The sequence below is a fragment of the Somniosus microcephalus genome, unplaced genomic scaffold (assembly GCF_052327205.1).
Source record: "Somniosus microcephalus isolate GS21.2 unplaced genomic scaffold, FLI_Smic_1.0 unresolved_chr3, whole genome shotgun sequence".
Taxonomy (NCBI): domain Eukaryota; kingdom Metazoa; phylum Chordata; class Chondrichthyes; order Squaliformes; family Somniosidae; genus Somniosus; species Somniosus microcephalus.
In genome coordinates, this window is record NW_028225181.1 from 71,284,290 (window position 1) to 71,304,514 (window position 20,225).

The window sequence follows — 20,225 nt, forward strand, 5'->3', positions numbered from 1 at the left end:
CAGGCAGAAAACAGAGAGTAGGGATAAACGGACCTTTTTCAGGTTGGCAGGCTGTAACTAGTGGGGTGCCGCAAGGATCAGTGTTGGGGCCTCAGCTATTTACAATCTATATTAATGACTTAGATGAAGGGACCGAGTGTCATGTATCCAAGTTTGCTGATGATACAAAGCTAGGTGGGACAGTAAGCTGTGAGGAGAACACAAAGACTCTGCAAAGGGATATAGATAGACTCAGTGAGTGGGCAGTAAGGTGACAGATGGAGTGTAATGTGGGGAAATGTGAGGTTATTCACTTTGGTAGGAAGAATAGAAAAACAGAAAATTTTCTAAATGGTGAGAAACTTTCAAATGTTGGTGTTCAGAAAGATTTGGGTGTCCTCGTGCAAGAAACACAGAAAGCTAGCGTGCAGGTACAGCAAGCAATAAGGAAGGCAAGTGGCATGTTGGCCTTTATTGCAAGGGGGTTGGAGTATAAGAGTAAGGAAGTCTTGCTCCAATTGTACAGGGCCTTGGTGAGACCACACCTGGAGTACTGGGCACAGTTTTGGTCTCCTTATCTAAGGAAGGATATACTTGCCTTGGAGGCAGTGCAACGAAGGTTCACTAGATTGATTCCTGGGATGAGGGGGCTGTCCTATGAGGAGAGATTGTGTAGAATGGGCCGATACTCTCTGGAGTTTAGAAGAATGAGAGCTGATCTCATTGAAACATACAAGATTCTGAAGGGGATTGACAGGGTAGATGCTGAGAGGTTGTTTCCCCTGGCTGGAGTGTCTAGAACTAGGGGTCACAGTCTCAGGATAAGGGGTCAGCCATTTAAGACTGAGATGAGGAGGAATTTCTTCACTCAGAGTGTTGTGAATCTTTGTAATTCTCTGCCCCAGAGGGCTGTGAATGCTGAGTCTTTGAGTATATTCAAGACTGAGATCGATAGATTGTTGGACTCTGGGGGAATCATGGGATATGGAGATCGATGATCAGCCATGATCTTACTGAATGGTGGAGCAGGCTCGAGGGGCCGAATGGCCCACTCCTGCTAATTGGCTAAGGGAGAGGAGGCAGTGAGCAGTGCTGAGGGATGTTTTTCTGACTGGAGGGAAGTATGCAGTGGGTTCCCCCAGGGGTCAGGATTAGGACCATTGCTTTTCTTGTTATATATAACTGACCTGGACTTGGGTATAGGTGTACAATTTCAAAGTTTGCAGCTGATAGAAAACTTGGCAACGTAGTAAATAGTGAGCATAGTAGTAGCAGACTTCAGGAGGACAGAGACAGACTGTGAAATGAGCAGACACAAGGCAGATGAAATTAAATGAGGATAAGTGTGAAGTGATGCACTTTGGGAGAAACAACAGGGAGAGGCCGTATAATCTAAATGGGACTATTTTGAGGGGGTGCAAGAGCAGAGGGACCTGGGGGTCCATATTCACAAATCTTTGAAAGTGCCACGGCAAGTTGGTGAGGTTTCAGAAAGCGTATGGGATACTTGGCTTTGTAAATAGGGCCATTGAATACAAAAACAAGGAAGTTACACTAAACCTTTACAAATCACTAGTTAGGAACATAGGACAGGAGGAGGCCATTCAGCCCCTCGAGCCTGTTCCGCCATTCAGTAAGATCATGGCTGATCTTGGGCTCAAAGCCACTTCCCTGCTCGCTCCCCATAACCCTTCACTCCCATATCTTGCAAAAATGTGTCTATCTCCACCTTAAATGTATTTAATGACCCAGCCTGCACAGCTCTCTGTGGCAGAGAATTCCACAGATTTACGACCCTCTGAGAGAAGAAATTCCTCCTCATCTCAGTTCTAAAGGGGCGACCCTTTATTCTAAATCTGTGCCCCTGCGTTCTAGATTTCCCCACGAGGGGAAACATCCTCTCTGCATCTACCTTGTCGAGCCCCCTCAGTATCTTATATGTTTCAATAAGATCACCCCTCATTCTTCTAAATTCCAATGAGTATAGGCCCAGCCTGCTCAACCTTTCTTCATAAGTTAACCCCTTCATCTCTGGAATCAACCTCGTGAATCGTCTCTGAACTGCCTCCAATGCAAGTATATCCTTCCTTAAATAAGGAGACCAAAACTGTACGCAGTACTCCAGGTGTGGTCTCACCAATACCCTGTACAGTTGTAGCAGGACTTCCCTGCTTTTATACTCCAACCCCCTTGAAATAAAGGCCAACATCCCATTTGCCTTTTTGATTACTTGCTGTACCTGCATGGTAACTTTTTGTGTTTCATACACAAGGACCCCCAGGTCCCTCTGAACTGTAGCATTTTGTAATCTCTCTCCATTTAAATAATAATTTGTTTTTTTATTTTTCCTGCCAAAGTGTATAACCTCGCACTTTCCCACATTATACTCCATCTGCCAAATGTTTGCCCACTCACTTAGCCTGTCTATATCCCTTTGCAGGTTCTTTGAGTCCTCTGCACAACTTGCTTTCCCACCCATCCTTGTATCAGGACAGGAGGAGGCCATTCAGCCCCTCGAACCTGTTCCGCCTTTCAATGAGATCATGGCTGATCTGTGATCTAACTCCATACACCTGCCTTTGGCCCATATCCCTTAATACCTTTGGGTAACAAAAACCTATCAATCTCAGATTGAAAATTAACAATTGATCTCGCATCAATTGCCGTTTGCAGAAGAGAGTTCCAAACTTCTACCATCCTTTGTGTGTAGAAGTGTTTCCTAATTTCACTCCTGAAAGGTCTGGCTCTAATTTTTAGACTATGCCCCCAGTCCTAGACTCCCCAACCAGCAGAAATAGTTCCTCTCTATCTACCCTATCTGTTTCCCTTTAATATCCTGAAAACTTCGATCAGATCACACCTTAACTTTCTAAATTCCAGGGAATACAACCCTAATTTATATAATCCCTCCTCGTAACTTAACCCTTGAAGTCCGGGCATCATTCTGGTAAACCTACGCTGCACTCCCTCCAAGGCCAATATATCCTTCCTAAGGTGTGATGCCCAGAACTGCTCACAGTGCTCCAGGTGTGGTCTAACCAGGGTGTTGTACAGCTGCAGGGTTTTGGCCTCAGCTGGAGTCTTGTGTACAGTTCTGGGCACCACACTTTAGGAAGGATGTCAAGGCCTTGGAGAGGGTGCAGAGGAGGTTGACCAGGATGGTACCAGGGATGAGGGACTTCAGTTATGTGGAGAGATTGGAGAAGCTGGGATTGTTCCCCTTAGAGCAGAGAAGGTTAAGAGGAGACCTAATAGAGGTGTTCAAAATGATGAGGGGTTTTGATCGAGCAAGTAGGGAGAAACTGTTCACTCTGGCAAGTGGGTTGGTAACCAAAGGTCACAGATTTACAATAGTTGCTAAAAGAACGAGAGGGAAATGAGGAGAATTGTTTTCACACAGAGGGTTGTTAAGATCTGGAACGCACCATCTGAAAGGATGCTGGAATCAGGTTCCACAGGAACTTTCAAACAGTAATTGGACATGTCCTTGAAGAGGACTAGTTTGCAGAGTTCTGGGGATAAAGCTGGGGTGTGGGACTAAATTGGACAGCTCTTTCAAAGAGCCGGCACAGACTCGATGGGCCGAATCACCTCCTTCTGTGCTGTTAGATTTGATGATCAGTGTGAACACGCTGGTGTCCCTTAAGGCTCTTAGAGCTTTTATTGCTCTTCCCACAAGTCAGAACATTTAAAGGGTCTCTCGTCAGTGTGAACAAGCTGGTGTGAGGAGGGTGGATGACTGAGTGAATCCGTTCCCCCACACAGAGCAGGTGAACGGTCTCTCACCAGTGTATAGGAGCCGATGTCTCTTCAGCTCCCTGGAGCTTTTAAAGCTTTTCCCACAGCCAGAACATTTAAAGGGGTTCTCTCGAGTGTGAACTCGCTGATGGGCCAGCAGGTTGGAGGACCGAGCGAATCCCTTCCTACACACGGATCAGGTGAACGGCCTCTCCCCAGCGTGTAGGAGCCGGTGTCTCTTCAGCTCCCCAGGGCTTTTATAGCTTTTCCCACAAGTCAGAATATTTAAAGGGTCTCTCATCAGTGTGAACTCGCTGGTGTGTCTGCAGGGTGGATAACTGAGTGAATCCCTTCCCACACACGAAGCAGGTGAACGGCCTCTCCCCAGTGTGAACTCACTGGTGTTGCTTGAGCTCCTGGGGGATTTTAAAGCTCTTCCCACAGTGAGAACATTTAAATGGCCTTTCATCAGTGTGAACAAGCTGATGTGTCAGCAGGGTGGAGGACTGCAAGAATCCCTTCCCACACACGGAGCAGGTGAATGGCCTCTCCACAGTGTGGAGGCACTGGTGTCCCTTCAGATCCCCGGGGCTTTTAAAGCTCTTCCCACAGTCAGAACATGTAAATGGCCTCTCATCAGTGTGAACAAGCTGGTGTCGCTTCAGATGCCCGGGGCTTTTAAAGCTCTTCCCACAGTCAGGACATTGAAATGGTCTCTCCCCAGTGTGAACTCGCTGGTGTGTTTGCAGGTGGGATGAACAAACAAATCCCTTTCCCCACACGGAGTAGGTGAATGGACTGTCCCTGGTGTGACTGCGCCGTTGAACTTCCAATGCAGACGGGGAACTGACTCCCTTCCCACCGTCCCCACCTTTACCCGGTTTCTCCCCGGTGTGACGGTGCACGTGTCTCACCAGGTCAGGCGATTGGCTGAATCCGTGTCTACACACTGGACACGTGTGCGGTTTGTCATCGCTGCTTTCTCCTTCCATGTGCAAAGGCCGATGATATTCAGGTCCTGATGAATCGAGCGACTCTGTCAGATTTTGACGTGATGTTTGGTCTGAGCTTCCCGCCTGTAACTGCTTCACTTCTATAACCCTGTAAATCGAGTTCAGAAAAGGATCAGAGGCAAACCGTTGTTTAATTTTCCCCTTTCCGAACCTAGGGGCAGTGAAGCTGATTTTCAGGCCCCAGCTGCTGCACAGGTTGGTTGAAAGGATCAGCAGTAATGGCGGCTGTAATACCCACAAGCCCCCGGCGCTGCAGAAAGCGCTCTGTTGACTCTGAGTCCCGCGCATGTGCTCATGGCCCCCACGCTCTCCCTCCTGCTCTACAATCACCCGTCCCGATCGGTCCGCAATGCGCATGCTCAGCGCACAAAACCCCGTGGTTGGAACATCGGGCGCGCTTACGAAGCCACAACATCTGGTACATGTGAGCGGCTCAGGTGGGGGCGAGTCGGTGTTTCGCCTCAACCGTCAGGGAGGTGCGCATGCGCAGGACGACCCAACATTCTTCCTGTCAGCAATCACTCCCTCGTTTCTTTAACAAAAACAGAAAATGCTGGAAATACTCAGCAGGTCAGGCAGCATCTGTGGAGAGAGAAACAGAGTTAACGTTTCAGGTCGATGACCATTCGTCAGAACTGCTTGTTCTTTAGTGTCAGCCAGTGGCTCAGTGGGTAGCACTCTCGCCTCTGAGTCAGAAAGTTGTGGGTTCAAGTCCCACTCCAGAGACTTGAGCGCAAAAAATCCAGGCTGACACTCCAGTGCAGTGCTGAGGGAGTGCGGCACTGTCGGAGGTGCTGTTTTTTGGAGGAGACGTTAAACCGAGGCCCCATCTGCTCTCTCAGGTGGACGTCAATGTTCCTATGGCACTATTTGAATAAGAGCAGGGGAGTTACACCTGGTGTCCTAGCCAATGTGTTTATCCCTCAATCAACATAACAAAAAACATAGATTATCTGGTCATTATCAGATTGCTGTTTGTGGGAGCTTGCTGTGCGCTAATTGGCTGCTGCGTTTCCTACATTACAACAGTGACTCTACTTCATTGGCTGTAAAGCGCTTTGGGACGTCCAGTGGTGGTGAAAGGCGCTATAGAAATGCAAGTCTTTCTTACGTCATTGGTCTCACCAGCGCCCTCTTCTGGCTGATTGACAGCCGAGCATCCGCGCATGCGCACACGGGGCGGCGGTTTGGGCCGAGTCCGGCACAGCGACCCCTCCCGGTCACGAAGGGCAACAACCACGCATGCCCAGAGGACACCAACCCCCCTCACCCACACGGAGCTGCGCCTGCGCACTCGGATCCTGCCGGACGGAGTCGGCGCGGGCCATTCCGGGGAAAGGCCTTGGTGTCGGTTCCAGAGTCGCGATCGGTGACGCAAAGTGAGTTTTCTCCGCTCCGATTGGGTGGAGAATTGCGCGGGGTGGGGTTGGGGGGGATCGGGAGAGAATAAAGAGAAATAGAAAAACCTGAGTCGGCAAGGCCCCGGACCGAGCGGCGGCAGTTGGACGGTGCACGTGATCTCCTCGGGGACACATGACCTGGGCTCGCGGCCTGATTGACGGGAGCTTCCGACCAATAGGGAGCGAGCGGGGCGGGGCTGGAGGAGCGAGCCGGGGGCGGGTCCTCCAACCAATCGGGGAGCCCGAGGGGCGGGACTAGCGCCGGCTGATTGTCTGATCCGCAGGGCAGCGACTTTCTCCAGTCCCTTGTTCAGGGCCCGGGGCCAGGGGAGGCTGTGGGCCTTTATGCCCCTCATTGGACACAAGGCTCTTTGGCCCACAACACACTGGCTCAGGTTTTAATAGAGACTTTTTAAATTCATCAATAAAAGCAGATAAACCCTGTGCTTCTGTGGAACAAACTTTCTAATATTTTATAGAATCAGAGAATGGTTACAGCACAGAAGGAGGCCATTCGGCCTGTCGAGTCCGTGCCAGCTCTCTGCAAGACCACTTCAGCTAGTCCCACTCCCCGCCCTTTCCCCGTAACCCTGCAAATGTCTTTACTTCAGGCACTTATCCAATTCCCTTTTGAAAGCGGTGATTGAATCTGCCTCCACCACCCTTTTAGGCAGTGCATTCCAGATCCTAACCACTCGCTGCGTAAAAAAGTTTTTCCTCATGTCGCCTTTGGTTCTTCTGCCAATCACCTTAAATCTGTGTCCTCTGGTTCTCAACCCTTCCGCCAATGGGAACAGTTTCTGTCTCTCTACTCTGTCCTGACCCCTTGTGATTTTGAACACCTCTATCAAATCTCCTCTCAATCTTCTCTGCTCTAAGGAGAACAACCCCAGCTTCTCCAGTCTATCCACGTAACTGAAGTCCCTCATCCCTGGAACCATTCTTGTAAATCTTTTCTGCACCCTCTCTGAGGCCTTCACATCCTTCATAAAGTGCGGGGCCCAGAATTGGACACAATACTCCAGTTGAGGCCGAACCAGTGTTTTATAAAGGTTCATCATAACCTCCTTGCTTTTGGACTCTGTGCCTCTATTTATTAAGCCCAGGATCCCGTATGCATTTTTAACCACTTTCTCAACCTGCCCTGCCACCTTCAATGATTTGTGCACACATACCCCAGGTCTCTCTGTTCATGCACACATTTTAGACTTATACCCTTTAGTTTATATTGCCTCTCCTCGTTCTTCCTACCAAAATGTATCAGTTCGCACTTTTCTGCGTTAAATTTAATCTCCCATGTGTCCGCCCATTCCACCAGCCTGTCTATGTCCTCTTGAAGTCTATCACTATCCTCCTCACTGTTCACTATACTTCCAAGTTTTGTGTCATCTGCATATTTTGAAACTGCCCTCTACACCCAAGTCTAAATCATTAATACATATCAAGAAAAGCAGTGGTCCTAGTACCGACCCCTGGGGAACACCACTGTATACCTTCCTCCAGTCTGAAAAACAACCGTTCACCACTACTCTCTGTTTCCTGTCACTTTGCCAATTTCGTATCCATGCTGCCACTGTCCCTTTTATTCTATGGGCTTCAACTTTGCTGGTAAGCCTATTATGTGGCTCTTTGTCGAACGCCTTTTGGAAATCCATGTACACCACATTAACCACATTGCCCTCATTAACCATTTCTGTTACCTCATCAAAAACTCAATCAGAATCAGAGCGGCCGGGCCCGGCGGACGTGCGGCCAGGGCTCCGGCACCAGAAATCCCAGGGTGCAGCACCTTCCCCCATTCGAGCCGCCGCTTCCCGGTTTCTTCAGCCGCTTCCACTGAGTCCGACTCAGGAAAAAGAACAGGAGCCAGGCTCCCAGAATGGCCCGCGGCCCCGGGGAGCATACGCACTCTCAGCGGGTAAATAAGCACGTTGGATAGAGCGGTTTCTGGGGCGTGGTGAATTGTGGGTGCTGCGGCCGCCATTAGTCAGCGGCTGTGGGGAAGAGTTTTATTGCAGGCTGACGGAAGGTAGGTCCCTGGCCGCCTGTGTAGGTCTTTTTGTTGCTTCATTGTTGAGGATGTAACTAGTAAAATAGATAAGGGAGAACCAGTGGATGTTCTGTATTTGGACTTTCAGAAGGCTTTCGATAAGGTCCCGCATAAGAGATTAGTGTGTAAAGTTAAGGCACCTGGGATTGGGGGCAAGGTATTGGCTTGGATAGAGAACTGGTTCGCAGACAGAAAGCAAAGAGTTGGAATAAAGGGGTCTTTTTCCGAATGGCAGGCAGTGACTAGTGGGGTACCGCAGGGATTGGTCCTTGGACCCCAGCTATTCACAATATATATTAATGATCTAGACAAGGGAACTAGATGTAATGTCTCCAAATTTGCAGACGACACAAAGCTGGGTGGGCGTGTGTGCTGTGAGGAGGATGCCGAGAAACTACAGGATGATTTGGACAGGTTGTGTGATTGGGCAGAAGCATGGCAGATGCAATATAACATGGATAAATGTGAGGTAATCCATTTTGGTGGCAAAAACAGGAAGGCAGATTATTATCTGAATGGCAATAGATTGGGAGAAGGGGAAGTGCAACAAGACCTGGGTGTCCTTGTGCACCAGTCGCTGAAGATAAGCATGCAGGTACAGCAGGTGGTTAAGAAGGCAAATGGTATGTTGGCCTTCGTAGCGAGAGGGTTTGAGTACAGGAACAAGGATGCCTTGCTGCAGTTGTACAGGGCCTTGGTGAGACCACATCTTGAGTATGGTGTGCAGTTTTGGTCGCCTTATCTGAGGAAGGATGTTCTTGCCATGGAAGGAGTTCAATGAAGATTCACCAGGCTGATACCTGGGATGGCAGGAATGATGTATGAGGAGAGATTGGGACGATTGGGCTTGTACTCGCTGGAGTTTAGAAGAATGAGAGGGGATCTCATTGAAACTTATAAAATTCTGACAGGACTGGACAGACTAGATGCAGGAAGGATGTTCCTGATGGTCGGGGAGTCCAGAACCAGGGGTCACAGTCTAAGGTTACGGGGTAAGCCATTTAGGACAGAAATGAGGAGGAATTTCTTCACCCAGAGTGTGGTGAACCTGTGGAATTCTCTACCACAGAAGGCAGTAGAGGCCAATACATTAAATAGATTCAAGAAGGAGTTGGATATATTTCTTAAAGTTAAAGGGATCAAGGGGTATGGGGAGAAAGCAGGGACCGGGGACTGAATTTGGATGATCAGCCATGATCGCATTGAATGGCGGAGCAGACTTGAGGGGCCGAATAGCCTACTCCTCCTATCTTCTATGTTTGTATGTTTCTATGTTTCAGTTTGAGATGGAGGAGAAGCTGCTGGGTTTAACCCCCAGTACTTCTGAGCCCAGGAGGACCCAACAATTTCCAATGTGAGACTGTCAAGGGAGGTGGATTCTAGGGGCGATTAGGTTGTTACACAGACACTGTCCGTGCAATGTAAAAGAGTATTGTTTTAGGAACAAGTATTTCTGTACAGGCTTTTAATCCAGTTTACATCTACAGATTTGTTTTAATTCATTCTTGGGATGTGGGTGTAGCTAGCAAGAGCAGCAAGTACAGGAAACTTTCTGGTATCCGGCACTGACGGGACCGAGCTGGTGCCGGTCGATCAACACTGCCGGAGAAACGAGCGCTATAGTTAAAAGATACGGAGCTTCTGCGCTCCGTCTGAAGCAACAAACCCTGTTGCTTAGCAACAGCTTCACAATAGTCAGCGCAGCTTGCAAGCGTCTCTGTAGCTAAGCAACAGCTTCAGCTAGACGCTTGCAGAGCCACAAATGGAGAAAAAAAGCAGCTAAAAGTAAAAAAAAAGTTATCTGAACCGACTCCTGAATTTTGTCGGTGGATAGAGCATTCCGGATATTTAACCTCCGTTTAAACGAAAGTTTCCTGTATTGCCAATCCCCAGTTTCCCATTGAGAAGGGGGTGGTGAGTCGCCTTCTTGAACTACTGCAGTCCGTGTGGTGAAGGTATTCCCACAATGTTGTTCGGTAAGGAGTTCCAGGATTATGACCCAGCAACGATGAATATATCTGAGTCAGGATGGTGTGTGACTTGGAGGGGAACTTGGAGGTGATACTGCTCCCATACAACAGCTGCTCTTGTCCTTCTAGGTGGTGGAGGTCGCGGGTTTTGGAGGTTCTATCAAAGTCCTGGTCGAGTTGCAGATGTATAAAGTTCCTTTCCTTCGCCCACTCCCCCTCCCACTCCCACCTCTCTCTCTCTCTCTCTCTCTCTCTCTCCTCCCATAGAGGCCAGAGTCTTGTGTAGGCCCAGACCAGGTGGTGGATTCCCTTCCCTGAAGGACATCAGTGAACCAGTTGGGTTTTTATGACAATCCGGCAGCTTTCATGGTCACTTTTTTCTAGTGCCGGCCCCACAAATGACCAGATTCACTGAGCTCAATTTCACAACCTGCCTTTGTTTTCTTGTGGGTTGTCTCTCAAGCTCCCTGTTTTAAATTAATTTTACAGGGCACTGGAAGGGGAGGATTTACAGGCGGTAAGCTCAAACCAAACATCACGTCAAGATCTGACAGTCACTCGACTCATCGGATCTGAATATCATCGGCCTCTGAACATGGAAGCAAAAAGCACCGTTCACAGCGGGGAGAAACCGTACACGTGTTCTGTGTGTGGACGAGGCTTCAGCCAACCCTTTGGCCTATCGAGACACAAGCGCATTCACACCGGGGAGAGGCCATTCACCTGCTCCGAGTGTGGGACGGGTTTCACTCAGTCATCCCACCTCCTGACACACCAGCGCACTCACACCGGGGAGAGGCCATTCACCTGCTCTGAGTGTGGGAAGGGATTCACTCAGTCATCCAACCTGCTGATACACCAGCATGTTCACACCGGGGAGAGGCCGTTCACCTGCTCTGAGTGTGGGAAGGGATTCACTCATTCATCCAACCTGCTGATACACCAGCGAGTTCACACTAATGAGAGACCTTTTAACTGCTCGGACTGTGGGAATTGCTTTAAAGGTTCCAGGGAACTGATGCGCCATCAACGTGTTCACACTGACGAGAGACCATTCAGGTGCTCGGACTGCGGGACTGGGTTCAGGCGATCATCTGAGCTCACTATACACCAGCGCACTCACACTGGGGAGAGGCCATTCACCTGCTCCATGTGTGGGAAGGGATTCACTCGTTCATCCACCCTGCTGATACACCAGCGAGTTCACACTGGGGAGAGGCCGTTCACCTGCCCTGAGTGTGGGAAGGGATTCACTCAGTCATCCCACCTCCTGACACACCAGCGCACTCACACCGGGGAGAGGCCATTCACCTGCTCTGAGTGTGGGAAGTTATTCACTGATTCATCCAATCTGCTGACACACCAGCGAGTTCACACTGGGGAGAGGCAGTTCACCTGCATTCAGTGTGGGAAGGGATTTACTCGCTCGTCCAACCTGCTGACACATCAGCGCGTTCACACCGGGGAGAGGCCATTCACCTGCTCCGTGTGTAGGAAGGGATTCACTAGCTCATCCCACCTCCTGACACACCAGCGAGTTCACAAGTGACTGCAGTGGGTGGATTCTGTTGTTGCTGCTGTTAATCACATCCAGGACTGAACCATGTTCATTCTGACCAGGTGGGGATTGTTTCTGCTGATGTTAATAACTCCGGGAACTGGGCTGGAGTTTAATATTCTGGATAGATGTCAAATAAATCAACTTTGTTTTAAACACATTGTTGTAGATTGTTGTCTTTCCCACCTGAGTGTTTAGCATCACCTGGCTGGAGCTCAGAAAGGACAATCTGGGGGAGGATCGTACGGCGGGAACAGAACTCCAGCCTGGACACAGTCCTTCAGGGCCACACTGAGAGGGGCAAACGGCACTTTGGTCTTTCTTGTCTCTCTTCACTGACAGCAAAGTTGCCGTGCGGGTTAATCTCGAGGCGTGTGAGAAATGTGTCCCAGCCGCTCTCTGCCATGGTTCAGAGCTCCTAGACACGGAACAGAAGGCTCCTTTAGGTATGTACCCCAGTGCTTTTTATTAATGGCCTTATTAACCTGTGTTGCTACGTTTAGTGATTTGTGTATCTGTGTCCCAGGATCCCTCTGCTCCTCCAGCCCATTTAGACTCTTAGGGGGAAATTCGGTGGCGCCCCCTTTGGGTCGCTAACGTCACCGGGGCTAATTTTAGCGCCCCAAAAAAGTTAGCGCCCCTGCGCATTAAATTCAGCGGTAGCGCCCCAAGCAGGAGGCAGGGTGCTACTGGAAGTGCTCCCCTCCGTCTTGAGTTGCTACTAGTGAATTTCATGGCTCTGCGTGTAACAGCGCCACGCCCGTCGGCACAAAGCACCATGTCATAGCAGACCTCCCTCCCTGATTAAAGGGGAGGGGCCTAGCACTGCGCACACCGGGGCCCTGCTGCACCACCGGGGAGTGGGGTGTCGGATGAAGAGGAGCGCCGGGCTGAGCGATCGCGGCCGACACCCCGAAGAAGAAAGGGGAAGGGGGCAGGTGCTGGCAGTCGGCCAAAATAAAAAGTTACCGCCCGACACCTGCCCTTTAAGTGGCGTTGCCGCGGCTGCAGAAACGACCCCTGACCCTGTCGGTCATATTGTCCGGCGGTAGGTCAGGGGTCGCAACCCAATGTTGCAGCCGGGGTGCTGCGCGTGGCGATGACGTCATTGCCAGCGGTGCAGTGCCGCAGGGAGCTACCGACTACCTCTGCCGCTAACCTCCCGCTGAATATCGCGGGAGGCACAAAGCAACCCAATTTCACCCCTTGTCCAAGTAGTGAGTGGCCTCCTTATTCTTCCCACCAAAACACACCACCTCACACTGATCTATAGTGAAATTCATTAACACACCACCTCACACTGATCTATAGTGAAATTCATTAACACACCACCTCACACTGATCTACAGTGAAATTCATTTGCCAATTGCACGCCCATTCTGAAATTTATTAATGTCTTCTTGCATTTTGTCTTCCTCAGTATTAACTCTACCTCCCAATTTGGTGTTATCGACAAACTTTGAAATTGTTCTTCTGATTCACAAGTCCAAATCATTTATGTAAATGGTGAACAATAGTGATCCCAGTGCCGATCCCTGTGGAACACCACTTCCCACCTTTTGCCAGTCTGAGTAGCTACTCTTAACCCCTACTCTCTGTTTTCTGTTTTGTGACCAGCTTGCTATCCATAACAGTATGTAAGATCGACAAGATGACCCAGTTCAGGCCATGTGGAGGGAAGGGCCAGGCAGCAGAATGGATGGAAAGATGGCTACAAAACAGAAATCAGAGGGTTGGAGTTAAGGGAAGTTTGTTGCGATCTTTCCATCCATTCTGCTGCCTGGCCCTTGACTCCACACGGCCTGACCATGGTCATCTTGTAGACCGTACATACTGCAGACACAGTGCACCAGTGGTGGAGGGGGTGGATATTGAGTCCTGTGGCAGGGGCGCTGATGAAGTGGATTTCTCTGTCCGTGAGTTTTGAGGCATCGCTAGTTGCGTTTTTCACCTCTTTCCACCTTTAAAAAAAACCTTGCTGCCAGTTTATTAAAGCCATTAACGGCCGCTTGGGTGGGACACACCAATAAATGAGGCCTTGTTTCCCTCAGAATGACAGGCCTGAACCCGAGTTAGAAAACATTTAGTAATTAAACCAGACTGGGCGGGGCCTGAGGTGCGAGTTAGTAACGGAAAATTGGTGGCCAGCGTACTTCACACCAGGGCTGAGGATCCGGGGACTCGGGTTTCTGTGTCATTTATTGATTAATTTTGTTTATTGTCCAATCTCGTTCAAACTGGCGGGTCATCTTGCTGTCTGATGGAGGCGAGTGTCCCCAATGGAGGGCTCTCTATGCGGGAGTCCTTCCCAGCACCATTGGGGATCTGGGGTGGAGACTGTTGCAGGGAGCTGTCGTGTGCAACAGTTTAAGCTCCTTTCCGGACTCCAAGCCCAGATGTGGTTTTTGCGGCCTAGAGGAGTCCACGGGCCGTGTATATATTCAGTGTGAGAGGTTGCAGCCCCTGTGTAGTTACCTGAAGGGGCTGCTCCTCAACTCTTGGTTACACTTTAGCCCCACGCTCCTAATCTTTGGCCGCCCGGTGCGGAGGGGGGTGGGTAAGTGGGAGGATCTTCTCCTGGACCTGCTCTTGGGCCTGGTGAAAACAGCAATTTGTAGGCCCAGGATGGGCGGGGCCCATGGGGGGTCACTCTGGCTGCCTGCCTCTCTCCCATGGTCTTGTCCCTGCCCGGGTGGCCCTGGAGAGGGAGCAGGCGGTGTCCACCGGTTCAGGTGATACCTTCCTCGACTGGTGGACACGGAAGGTATCAAGAGGCGATAATCGATCCTCACAATCACATTGTGATTGAATTATTAATTGTGTTTGTGTCACAAATACATTTCTTCTATTTTGATACAAAAGCTCTACTAGACATGTTAAACTACTAATTATTTAATCAGGACTGCAGCTGCTGAAAGGTTGACTGTACTGGGGTTTGTGGCCAGAGCTGGCAGACGTGTTGTTCTGAAGTCTGATGTCTCACACCTGAAGAGTCTGTTTATGTCGTGTTGTAATGACCTTTTTCTGTTGCCTGGTGTCAGAAATAGAAATCAAAGGAAGATGATGCCCCACTCTGTTAATCAACTCTTTGACACATTTCCATTTCTTAATTTACAAAGATCACAACTCCATTAGTGAACAATGGATTGCCAGTCTGCCACTTTTTAGTGAGGCTTGAAAGGATTCGCTGTGAAGCTACACCTGCCCATCTGTCTGTGTGTCACTGTGTTTGGATTGTGTTAGACAACAGTCCTAATATCTCACCTACATCCATTACAATTTTTGAAATGTTAGATTGTACTTGGAAGAAGTTGAGTTTCAATCTAACAATTCTGAAATTGGGAGCTGTTAATGATTTCTGTTTTTCACATAACTGTATAGTGATGTGATCAGTCAAAGCAAATTAAAAGATGGTGCTATTTACTGAACACAACTGAATAATTCTACAAGGATGCTATCGCAGTATTCCTCAGTATTAATTACACCCCCCAATTTAGTGTCATCAGCAAATTTTGAAATTGTACTTCTGATTCCCAAGTGCAAATCATTCATGTAAATGGTGAACAACAGTGGTCCCAGCACCAATCCCCGTGGAACACCACTTCCCACCTTCCGCCCGTCTGAGTAAATACCTTTAACTCATCCCGTCACTATAACTGGACTTGTCTCCATTCCCGTGCCGAGGGGATTGCTGTACCAGACGGGAGGGGCAACATTTGGGGACTCTCGATTCTCCACCAATTCCCATTCCCCTTCTTTCTGGTGTATAATGGAGGTGCCACTTTGTGTAATGTGCAAGTCAGTAAGAATTGTCAGTGAGGATTAATCAGCACTTTCTAATTGGAGATGATAATCAATGGAATCTTTCAGACAATGAATTGTAGATTTTATAGCAAAGATTAATATACGATTGAAGTAAAAGTTCATAATTTTATTGTAAAATATTTCAGGAACGCTCATCAGAAATTAAGGGGAAAGATCAGACAGCAGTACTTAAAGGGACACTGCAGCCCCGACAACTCAATCAGCTATATATCCAGAATATTAAAACCCAGCCCAGTTATAGGGGTTATTAACATCAGCAGAAACAAACCCCAACTGTCAGAATGAACATGGTTCAGTCCTGGATGTGATTAACAGCAGCAATAACAGCAGAATCGAACCTCTGCAGTCACTTGTGAACTTGCTGGTGTCTCAGCAGGTTGGATGACTGATTGAATCCCTTCTCACACACAGGGCAGGTGAACGGTCTCTCCCCAGTGTGAACTCGCTGGTGTGTCAGCAGGTTGGATGACTGAGTGAATCTCTTCCGACACACGGAGCAGGTGAACGCCCTCTCCCCGGTGTGAACTCGCTGGTGTGTCAGCAGGTTGGATGACTGATTGAATCTCTTCTCACACACAGGGCAGGTGAATGGCCTCTCTGCAGTGTGAATGTGCTGGTGTATCAGCAGGGTGGATGTATTAGTGAATCCCTTCTCACACACAGGGCAGGTGAACGGTCTCTGCCCAGTGTGAATGCACTGGTGCTCAATGAGGTGAGATGACTGCCTGAACCCCTTCCCACAGTGAGAGCAACTGAATGGTCTCTCCTCAGTGTGAAGTCGCTGGTGTGTCAGAAGGTGGGATGACTGACTAAATCCCTTCCCACACTCGGAGCAGGTGAACGGCCTCTCCCCGGTATGACTGCATCGATGAGTTTCCAGCCGGGACGGGGAGCTAAATCCATTCCCACATTCCCACAGTTTCTCCGTGGTGTGGGTGTCCTTGTGTCTCTCCAGGTTGGACAATCGGTGCGATGTTTTTTCAGACTGTGTAACTGGTTAAAGCTCTTTCCACAGTCAGTGCACTGGAACACTCTCACTCAGGTGTGTGTGTCTCGGTGCTTTTCCAGTCACACCGATCTTTGAAATCTTTTCCCACAGACAGAACAGGCAAACATTTCTCCTTCCACATTCAAAGGCCGATGATATTCCCTGTAAAAGCAGTTTACAAAAGACATCACTAAGTTCAGGATTAAAATTCGGAACAGATAATTCTAGTTTCTATGGAACATTCTCTCCTCTCTTATTACATAGAATTACACAGATTGTACAGCACAGAAACAGGCCAATCGGCCCAACTGGTGCATGTGGTGTTTATGCTCCACACGAGCCTCCTCCCATCTCTCTTCATCTCACCCTATCAGCATCTCCTATTCCTTTCTCCCATGTGTTTATCCAGCTTCCCCTTAAATACATCCATGCTCTTCGCCTCACCTACTCCCTGTGGCAGCAAGTTCCACATTCTCAGCACCCTCTGGGTGAAGGAGTTTAATCTAAATAGGACTTTCCTGGGCAGCCAATCAGCACTGCTGCCTCCTTTGTGCATTTACTGGCGAGGCGAAACAGTTGATATTTTCTGATCAAAAAGAGCTGAGCTCGGCAGCATTAGTCCTGTTTTTGCCTCCTTTGGAGACCAGGTGTACGAGCAGAGCGAGCACAGCCTTCACAGCAACCGCAATAAAATTGTTACAGTTGTGAAGGAACTTTGTGTCAGTGCACTGGACCACAAACAAAATATGTGTGTCGATTGTTGTCTATTTACCCTAATGTAAAGTGCCTTGAGATGTTTTAAAAGCTCTATATAAAGGTGTCGTCGACAGTGCCATCAAGCGGCACTTACTCAGCAATAACCTGCTAACTGATGCCCAGTTTGGGTTCTGCCAGGGCCACTCAGCTCCTGACCACATTACAGCCGTGGTCCAAACATGGACAAAAGAGCTGAACTCAGGAGGTGAGGTGAGGTGAGAGTGACTGCCTTTGACATCAAGACAGCATTTGATCGAGTGTGGCATCAAGGAGCCCTAGCAAAACTGAAGTCAATGGGAATCAAGGGGAAAACTCTCCATTGGTTGGAATCATACCTAGCACAAAGGAAGTTGGCTGTGGTTGTTGGAGGTCATTCATCTCAATCACATGACATCACTGCAGGAGTTCCTCAGGGCAGTGTCCTCGGCCCAACCATCTTCAGCTGTTTCATCAATGACCTTCCCTCCATCATAAGGTCAGACGTGGGGATGTTCACTGATGATTGCACACTGTTCAGCACCATTCGAGACTCGTCAGATACTGACGCAGTCCGTGTCCATATGCAGCAAGACCTGGAAAACATTCAGACTTGGGCTGACAAGTGGCAAGTAACATTCGCACCACACAAGTGCCAGGCAATGACCATCTCCAACAAGCAAGACTCTAACCATCTCCCCATGACATTCAATGGCATTACCATCGCTGAATCCCCCACTATCAACATCCTGGGGGTTACCATTGATCAGAAACTGAACTGGACCAGCCATATAAATACTGTGGCTACAAGAGCAGGCCAGAGGCTGGGAATTCTGCAGCGAGTGTCTCACCTCCTGACTCCCCAAAGCCTTTCCACCATCTACAAGGCACAAGTCAGGAGTGTGACGGAATACTCTCCACTTACCTGGATGAGTGCAGCTCCAACAACACTCAAGAAGCTCGACACCATTCAGGATAAAGCAGCCCACTTGATTGGCACTCCATCCACCTTCAACATTCATTCCCTCCACCACCGGCGCACTGTGGCTGCAGTGTGTACCATCTACAAGATGCACTGCAGCAACTCGCCAAAGCTTCTTCACAGCACCTTCCAAACCCGCGACCTCTACCACTTAGAAGGAAAAGGGCAGCAGAAGCATGGGAACATCACCACCTACAAGTTCCCCTCCAAGCCACACACCATCCTGACTTGGACCTGTATCGCCGTTCCTTCACTGTCGCTGGGCCAAAATCCTGGAACTCCCTTCCTAACAGCATTGTGGGTGTACCTACACCATATGGACTGCAGTGGTTCAAGAAGGCAGCTCACCACCATCTTCTCAAGGGCAATTAGGGATGGGCACTAAATGCAGGCCTTGCCAGCCAGCGACGCCCACATCCCATCAATGAATTTAAAAAAAAGTTGTTGTTGGTGTATAGAGAACTCTGTTGAAATTTAGTGAAATGATCAACAACCAAGATCATTTTGTTTGGTTCTGTTAGCTTTCATAGAATCATTGAAAAGTACAGCACGAAGGAGGCCATTCGGCCCATCGTGCCTGTGCTGGCTCTTAGAAAGAGCACTCGTGCTTAGTCCCACATCCCTGCTTGTTGTCCGTAACCCTGTAAGATCCTTATCCTCAAGTACCCGCCCAACTCCCTTTTAAAATCATTGATGGAATCAGCTCATGACCTTTTCAGGTCGAGCGTTCCAGCTCCCGACAACTCTGAGTTTTATTCAATTGTTACCACAGTTGCCTTCTGTGAATGTTTAATAATAAATGCATTTTGCTGTGAAAGCAATTAAAACATTCCTAGTATATAAATAGACAGATGCATCAAAATATTAAAATTGTGGGAGGGGGGGTCAGTGCTCGCCAGGGCCCAATAAACAATGGAATTCTTCTTTCCCAACCCAATGCTCAGAAGATGAAGTCCCAGAGCTGCCTCTGGCTCGGTTCCACCTGCCCTATTCTGACAAGCTGAGGTGTTGGTCAGTGCACTGTGATTGCCCTGTGGGCAGAAAATGGCAAATCTAGAAATATGACCAAAATAACACATTTAACCCCAAAGCTGTAAATCCCTGTCCCACACACTCTCCCTCCTCCCTGTGCTGAAATCCAAACCCATCGCACCATCTCCAACATTTCTTTCCTCCACTCCCAGTTTTCCTCCTCCCTCTACTCTGGTTGGGTTCAGTTCTCCACCCGCTGTGTGCAGAGAATAAAATCAATGTGACAATGATTGTCTCTCCTGGTCACTGGGACCCTGAAACCTTCAGTTCTCCACCTGCTGTGTGCAGAGTGAGAATAAAATCAATGAGTCAATGATTGTCTCTCCTGGTCACTGGGACCCTGAAACCTTCAGATCCCCACCTGCTGTGTGCAGAGTGAGAATAAAATCAATGAGTCAATGATTGTCTCTCCTGGTCACTGGGACCCTGAAGCCCCGCCCACTCTTTGTTCCTGTAGAAAGATGGCTGCGCATGCACCTTGTTGCAGCAGGAACTGGTCTGTCTTACCTCCACCAAGATGGCAGCGCCTAAGCCGGGCCTATCACCGAGAAAAAGCCTCACCTCTGCCGTCAGGTGGAACACATTCAGCCGCTGGATCTCATTCGGGCCCGAGACCATTTTCCAACTTTATAAACCCTGCGGCGCGGCCTACCCGCAGGTTATTAATCTCCGGACCCCGCTCCCACCGACCTGCAACTCCGCCCGGCGACCACGCAGAGCTTTCTCTGTAAAGTCGGTGAGGGACACGTGACCCAGGCCAGCGGCCTGATTGACGGGAGCGTCCGACCAATAGGGAGCGAGTGGGGCGGTGCTAGGGGAGCGAGCTGGTGGCAGGTCTGCCAACCAATCAGGGAGCCTGAAGGCCGGGACTAGCGCCGGCTGATTGTCTGATCCACAGGATAGCGAGTTTCTCCAGTCCCTTGTTCAGGGCCCGGGGCCAGGGGAGGCTGTGGGCCTT

General features: G+C 49.2%; 1 pseudogene; it reads left to right on the forward strand.

Moving 5' to 3' along the window:
- LOC147091945 (uncharacterized) overlaps positions 1-11,864 on the forward strand; it is a 58,858-nt pseudogene extending 46,994 nt beyond the window's left edge.
- The last annotated feature ends 8,361 nt before the right edge of the window (positions 11,865-20,225 follow it).